The sequence below is a fragment of the Triticum dicoccoides genome, chromosome 7B, assembly GCF_002162155.2.
Source record: "Triticum dicoccoides isolate Atlit2015 ecotype Zavitan chromosome 7B, WEW_v2.0, whole genome shotgun sequence".
NCBI lineage: Eukaryota > Viridiplantae > Streptophyta > Magnoliopsida > Poales > Poaceae > Triticum > Triticum dicoccoides.
Window position 1 is genome coordinate 715,380,180 of NC_041393.1, and position 8,644 is coordinate 715,388,823.

The following is an 8,644-nucleotide window of genomic DNA, read 5'->3' on the forward strand; positions in this document are numbered from 1 at the left end:
TATTTTTCATGCCTAAAATTTTGCTACAAATGCTGCAAATATACATCAACTCTAGCTGCTAGCCTAAAACCAAACATGCCTCGGTGGGAATCTAACCGCCACTCAGTGAAATTTCCCCGCCGCTAACCGTCGCCATCCACACCGATTCTCGCCGCCCACCCTCTAGATCTCGCTTTAGGAGTACATAAATTGGTGACTGTCAGCAGAACATGCTAAGCTTTGCAAAGTAGCGTAAACAAGCAATGGAAACCGGCCCAGCCGAACCAAAAGGGGTAACGTTTTCAGTAAGCGATGTAATCAAGAGACATACAGCGGAAAATTGCAAACCATACGCTTCCTAAACATAGCTTTCTCTTGTACAAAAACTTTGTTTTTCAGTTTGCTATTCAAAGGAAAAGGAAAGGATTTATTCGACTAGAAAGAAACTGTGAGCTTGCATCAAACTAATTTACTTCAAGCCAACAGCTAAACAAAAAGAGGAGAAGATGAGCACACCAATAATACCGCTGCTCTGGAACTGGCAATGGCTTCATACCATTTCTTCTGTGCCTCCGTGGAAACAAGTCTTGCAGGCCCCAAGCATTGTCTACTCTTAAGCTAGCTTTTTTTGACAGCTCTAGTATGTTGTCATGTTTCAATTATGTTTATCCAACATGTTCTCTGCACGTGCGCACTTGGGCTGGTCATCAGTTCAAGCATGAAACATATAGTCAGTATTGCTTGTCTTGGGGTTGGCCATGAGTTCCGTTGCGAAACTTTTTGTCACTTGTCAGATATTATAGCAACTCTCAAAGTTAAGAAAAAAATATGTGACTTGGAAATATATCTTCAGAACTTAATTTCATTGTCAAATTCATGGTCAAGGAACAGCCACATCGAAAAGACTACACTGACGAGAACGACACAGACATAACCACCGCCAAGTGAAGCTCTGTAGATTTTATTTTATTCTTGACGCAAAGAGCATGAGCTCCGTAGATTGTCATTTGTCAACTTGTAGGCGCAAGACAATCACATCTGCGAGATCTCCATCCTATTGACATCACCATGACTAGATCACTTCGAAATAATAGTGCCGATCTGATTAAGGCTCCGATGAGGCAAAGGTTCAGACAAAAGATGATTTAAATCAAACAACTTGCAAGCACTAGCTGCTCTTGCTGTTCAGAGCAGTGAACCAGGCACTTATCTGCGATTGTGCAGATTTATTTAGAAACAAAAACAAGAGATAAATTTGTAGATGTGGAGATGACCAAACCAAAACTATTCCAGTTTCTCATACTTTATAACTATCAAAAGAAAAACAGACAAGAGTCGTGCTTGACTTTAATGAATTTTCCAGTGGTGGAACAATCCATAGGTAAATTGTATCCATATGTTCTCCAAATTAAAACAACAACCTGACAATAATTGATGTTGTCTAGTGTCGGTTTTGTAATTTCACCAGGCCTGGAAAATAGATGATGCATAAGCTACATTCCATGATCATTTGTCTTGCTTATCTATTATCATCAAACGGCAACTGGAACAGACAAGACAATGAATCACGACTAAATTCACTTGATTAGTTTTTCAGCAAGAACAAGAAAAATGGCCACTACTAGATCGTGTAAACACGAACTACCAGTTGCACTGTTAATATCATTGTCAGATTCACTTATTTGGCAGGGAGCAGCCACATCCATCTCCCACTAACATCACTGCAAATAGGTTTACTCCACGCCTACAAGTAAGTAACATAAAAACAAGACGTGACCACTGCCAGGAGGAATTCTGGAGATTGTCAGCAAGATAATCACATCTGCAAGGACTCCATGCTATCGAAACCGCGGTCGCTTTGAACTCGGAGAGCTGATCTGGTGACGACTCCACAGAACCTGGACAAACAAGACCAAAATACAACTCAGACATACTGAAGATTTTGTTGACAATTGGTGAATACTAAATCAATAGTTTAACGAGCTTAAAGGAACAAAGTTTTAGGTACATAGGTAGTATCACAGAATAGCATAATATTGATCTCAACTGAATTTGATATGTGTGACGGCAGACAGACACTCACTTCAGTGTGGGCATCATTGTAATTGGAATATATGGCCAGACAGAGGCATATGAACCCCTAAAGGAATCGGTCTGAAAAACTCATGCAAAACTGGTACCTTTGTTCTGCAGGAGTTCATTTACTGCCTAGGCACACTCTAGCATTATAACAAACTTATACCTAAAGAAAAGAAAGAAACGGGAGTCCTGGTAGCGAGAAACAATACAGTCACCTGAAAACTTTAAATTTAAGTCAATCATCTCAACCAATATGATTTGCTTTGACATTAGGAGCACAACCATGGTATGAATAAGAGTGTTATGGTGCTGCTAGAAGGAGGGCGCGAGAGGGCCGGCCGGGGGCCTTTTGGCCACGGCCGGGCAAGAGGGAAGGGATTTCCTTCTTAATTCTTGCTTGATTAGATTGATACATCTCCTCTCTTTATATAGAGAGGTTTACTTGACTCCCAAGCAAGGCTTATTTGACCCCTAAGCAAGCGACCCTTATCTGTAATTAACCCTAAGACTAATGGGCCCATTAGGCCCGTTACGTACTCTAACACTACACCCCACCTGGACATGCAGCTTGTCCTCGAGCTGCAGCCTAACCAACTTACAACCATGACTCGACGCAACACAAACCTAACACCTAAAAACAAGCATTTTACATATCGGCTTGTTTTATTATTCTCAACCTGAAATGGACTGGGACGCTTTATTTTGGACCCCTTAACAAAAAATGGACACCATCCGCATGTCGGACGTGCACGTGTACAACCACATGGATCCCATGGACACCACCTGGACAAAACGAGTGCATGTGTATGGCCACCCGGAAGTGGTCGCAAGAGTGACCAGCAAAGGAGCCCTCGCGGCGGCCGGTGGCAGAATGCAGTGGTGCTACGTGGTGCACTGCTGTCGGTGACACCATGCCTTCTCCCTGCCGGACGGCTGTTGGTTTGTACTGCATAGGGAAGAGTGGAGGGCTTGCGATGGAGAATGACGAGGAAGGGTGCGCCCCCCAACCGCCGATGTCGCAGACTTTGGTGCCTAATGGGCCCATTACGTACTCTAACAAAGATTGATGGAGAGAATGACTTCAGCGTTGAACAATTCAGTTGCCCATGATGATAAGCACTCCATTGCTCTTATGAGATTGATTTCAGGTAAAACAACATCAGGGGATAAAATCTTAGTTGCCTGTGAGAACAAGCTCTTCTTATTTAGAGGAGTGACTCGATATCTTATTTGTGATTATTCCAGCTATGCAGGTCTATCTCAAAACAACACTGAGACCTTTTCTGCCTCCTTAAATCTATCAAAAGAGAAGTCTACGAAGTTAGCTGTGTTTGACTTGAATGATTTTTTTCAGGTGAAACAATCCAAGGTAAACTGGATATAAAGCGGTATTCCATCTATGTTTACTTTGACCATCATACTAATCAGATATAATTATTACGACCAACTGTTTTTAGTGATTCCATCTGGACCCATGCATAAGGTACTCATAGTGTACAAAATATCATTTCTCTTACTAACTCAACTCTATTAAAAAGGCGATCAAAACAAACAAGACAAGAAACACAATTATGTCCTCAAGCTTTCTTAGTTTTCCCATGAGCCCAAGAAATTAAACACTACTAAATAGAACAAGAATTACCGATTGCCATAATGAACATGAAGCAACAGACAATTCATGTGATAATTATCAAGGGAAGTAGATAACTTGGAAGCAATAGAAACTTTACCACTTCATATTCTCCTTGAAGACAATAATGATGGTGGAAAGTTGATATATGTGTATATCTCACTGGTGGAAAAAGGGCCTTTGGTCGCGGTTCGCAACTGCCATTAGTCGCGGTTGCGCAACCGCGACCAAACAGGCGCGACTAAAGCCCCCCCCCCCTTTAGTCACGGTTGGTTAAGAACCGCGACTAAAGGCCCGTCCACGTGGGCGCCAGGCGGCCGTCGGGGCGGAGGACCTTTAGTCGCGGTTCTTCTGGCCAACCGCGACTAAAGGCCGCCGCAGGTTTAGGGTTTTAGCCCCCCCCCCCTAAACCTGTTTTCTGTTTAATTTGTATTGTTTTATTTCTTTTGTGCTTTATTTTAATTTTGAAGGAGTTTCACATATTCTACGGTACTACATACATGCATATGAATGTACAATTTCAAACAAATTTGAAATTAGAACCAAAAAGAATTCAAGAGGAATGTACAATATATATTCAATATCATCGGATGACCATATACAATTTTGAACAAGTTTCCATACATAATTTAATGCATATAAAGTTCTACGTCCTCGTAATGGTGTTCTCCTTTAGGATGGAGGACTTCCCTCCTGAACCATCCAGCTAGTTCCTCTTGAAGTGGTCGGAAGCGAGCTTCTGGACTAAGCATCATCCGGAGGTTATTCCTCTGAGCATTGGTATCACTCGGAACCCGCCGCTCAGAGGTGTATCTCCGGATCATCTCACAGACATAGTATGCACATAGATTGGTCCCCGCTGGCTGAATATCCTCACCATTCTTAGCCTTTGACCTTTTGAATTCTAGCTCTTTTTTGAATTCACCGACCTTTGTATCTACGAACCGTCTCCAAACCCTACGAGGCAAAGAAAATTAAATGAACAAGAGAGTTATTAGTTACTTGATATTAGGAAATGAACGAAATAGGCCGATCGATATAGAGCGCAAATGAATGAAAATAATTACTTCTGCAGCATTCTTCTCATGCCGCCCCAAAGCTTTGGATCCTTATTCAGAGAGTCGTGGACGAGACATTCTGAGGTGTCAACTTTAATTACTAGAAGAATCCAGTGGAACCTGCGGACACGATACATGCACAGTACGTCATGCATAACTCACCGATTAGCCGGCCACATACCATGCATGGAGTAAACAAAAGAGAATGTGCTCAAGACAGAAACACTCACCCAAAATGGTAAGGAAATAGAATATCACTTTTGAGTTCCTTCTTTGTAAGAAACTGCCACAGGTCTGCCTCCATGTCGGCGGGGTGATGCTCCAACACATATCCATTAACGATGTGTGGGTCAATGAACCCAACATCATGAATGTTCCTTACTCTGCATTCCTTAATCTTCATTCTGCATGTATAATAGCGGACACAACAATATAGTTAGGACATATATATAGTGCAGGCAATATGAACGAGATGGGATAGAAATAAATCACTTACAGAACGTAGCAACTGATGATAGATTTGTCGAGCTCGCGCAGATTGAAAAGCTGGAACAATTCACTCAGATGAATTTGTACATAGTAATGTTTGAAGTGATGCTCATATCTAACTTCCGCATAAATATATTCTTTGGCGTTTTTATTTTTTATGTGACCCTTGTACCATTTCAGCAGACCTTTCATTTGTGGAGGTAGATCCTCTTCCTGCGCAGGCTCGACGAGAGGCCCATTCTTCACATATGTAATTACTACCTCCTTCACTGGCGCCTCATCAAGGCCTAACAGTTCACGAAGAGTAATACCTAAGTTGGCCGCTTGTTCTCTGGCACTCGTTACAGTCAATCCATGTGCTGCCGCAGCTGCTATGATATCGGGGTCATCCGGACCGGCGGCTTTCACTATAAGCGGGGCAATCGATTGTTTACTTTGTTCCCCGAGCTGGGCAACTCGTTTCCCGCTTTTTTTACTTTCTAATTCCGTTTTCTCGGCCTCCTCCAAGGCTTTGTTCTCCTGGTTCTCCGCCCGCTCTTTCTTCTCCTTCAACATGAGTGCCTGCCTACGAAGTTCACGTGCATAGTCGTCAGGCAGATTCTTCGCGGCTTGGGACGGTGTGCTCAAAAATGACTTAGCCCACTTCTTTTGCTCATCAGAAAATACTGGCTTGGGCTCGGGCTCTCTTTTCTTCTTGCAGTCCGCCTTCCATTTCTCATGATCAGCAGCCGCGGCCGCGGCAGTTTCCTCGGCACTATGTTCCCAAGGCCTTGTGGGGAGAGGCTTCAATGATGGCTCCGGTACCTTTGTGGTCTTAGGTACATAAGGGTCCGGGTTAATAATCCAGGACTACTTCTGCTTCTTTGCCGGAGGTGGATTGGGGGGCGGCGTCTGATCACCCGCCGGACGAGGACTGGGGGGCGGCGTCTGATCACCCGCCGGACGTTGTGGACTGGGGGGCGTCGGCTGACGTGACGGAGGTGTAGGTGAACCGCCACCACCGTAGGGGGTGGACTTGTTGTCCTTGGCGCCTCGCCTGGAAACTTGATAAACTTCTTTTGCCATAGAATGAAATGGCGCTTGACATCTCCAAGTCTTTTCTCCCCTTCAGGTGTAGCAATGTCAATCTCCAGGTCCTCAAACCCTTGGACTATGTCCTCCACCGTGACACGAGCATAGCCATCTTGAATGGGGTTGTTGTGGTGGAGTGCTCCAGGTAAACATGGTAAAGCACTGCCGATGGCTACCTTCATGGACATGTTCCCGATAGGATAATACAGATGACATTCTTTCATCTCCTTTATATCGTCCACGGGGTAGCGAGGAGGCTCCGGTGCAGTAATTTCGACCACCAGAGGCTCCAGTGCAGTAATTTCGACCACCAGAGGCTCCGGTGCAGTAATTTCGATCGTCGGTGCATCTGCACCAGTCGATGGGGCCTCCGTGGAAGCCACACTGCTTCTCCGCTGCTGGCTTCTGAGATCCGCTGGATGATCTTCATGCTGCGCCCGAGCTGCATCTCTTTCGGCTACTAGTACACTCACGGTTTTCTTCATCACATCCATTTCCGATGGCAACCGCGCCACAACATCTGCTTCCCGATCCATCTTTCTCTTCCGGCTTCTGTAACCGTACGGGTCATCGTTCTGGGGGAACCCTATTTTCCACGGAATGTGCCCCATGCCTCGTACACATCCTCCGTGTTCAGGATTCCTGAGGGCTTTTGTCAGCGCGTCGTTCTCTCTGTTGAACTTGATCTTCCCCTCTTGAGCATCCCTCATTGCGTCAATAAGGGCTTGGGTGGGTTTAATTATTTTGCCCCGGTAAACACACTCCCCTGTCTCCGGGTTCAGCGTTCCCCTGTGCCCGTACCACCAGCTTTTGGCCCTTGGGTCCCATCCCTCCGTACCTGGACGGATTCCTCGCGCCCTCAGCTCGTTCTCCATCTTCTCCCACCTAGGCTCCCAAAGGCGATACCCTCCTGGCCCCATAATATGATTGTACTCCTTAGCCGCATTTTCCTTATTTTTTTCGATATTTGAATGAACTGCTCCGATTTCTTTTGCTTCACAAATTCTGGCCAATCATGTTTCAGTTTCTCATATTGTCCTTTGAAATCCGGAGTCTTGTTCTGCTTGACAAAGTCATGGGCTAGATTTTGCTTGAATTTCCGGAATGCGTCGGCCATCTTATGAAGAGCGAACTGTTTGACTAGCCTCCTCCTCTCCTTGTTTTCCTCAATCTTGTTACCCTCCTCATCGAATTTGTTGTATTCCGGAGGTAGAACAAAATGTTCCATAAGCTTCTTGAAGCAATCTTTTTTTGTTCTCTTATCGACAAAAGTGAAACCAGCAATTCGTGCCTTCTTTGGCTTATTCCACTCCTGGACGGTGATCGAGACGTTGTCTCTAACAATGGCTCCGCATTGGTTGACAAACTTGGTGGCGTTCTTGCGGGGCTCCAGCGGCCTGCCGGTTGCACTGTCGACAACCTCGATGGTGCATGTTTCTCCTTGTTTCATCGTCTTGGTTGCGCCACGCTTTGACGACGTACTCGATTGTTTCGACGATCCGGCCGAGGGCTAAAATAAGAAAGAGAGTCGCGCGCGTTAGTACACACATATTTATTCAAATCAGTTAGTTTGTATCACCAGAGGCTCAATGTATACATATACCTCGGCGCCGGAGGTGGTTGCTACTTCCATTTGAAGATCGTCGTTTATCGACGTTTGTTCGGCATCATCTTGCTGACGGCGCCCTTCATCTTCACCGTCAAGGTTCAGATAAGAAGAGATATCATCTTCTTCTTGTCCGGTCGGCACATATAGAATATCGCCGTTTATGATGCCGAACATATGTGCTTCACCGTCCGGATCATAGTTGTCCATAATCGGGTCAGCTCTATCGTCCGCCATTATGTCAGTCCTGAAAACATGTAGTAAAAACAAATTAATTAAGTGAAGAAGGGGGGCGGTGGTGGTGGCGGTGGCGAAAGGGCGGTGGCAAAAAGAGGGGCCGAGGAAGGGGTGGGAGAGGGTGTCGCGGTAGAGCGCGAGACGGGGCGGCAGACGACGGCGTCACGGAGAGGGAGGCGAGGACAACACACATGTATAACCCTCGCCGCCCCCTCTCGATCCCTAAAAAAAACACCGCGCGCATCGCCGCCCCCCTCGCCGCCCCCTCTCCGTATATACGTTTTTTTTGTTAATTATCAAATTTTACGGTTTTTTTGTTAATTATCAAGTTTTAAGTTATTTTACCGTTTTTGTTAAACTAATTAACTAGTTAAAATTAAAAAGAACAAAAAAAGAAAAAAAAAAGAAAAAATTATATCTCTCTCTCCACGATCTCGCTCTCTGTAGAGAGGCGCGCGCGTGCGCGCGCGGCAGCGAGGCCGGCCGGCGGCGTTG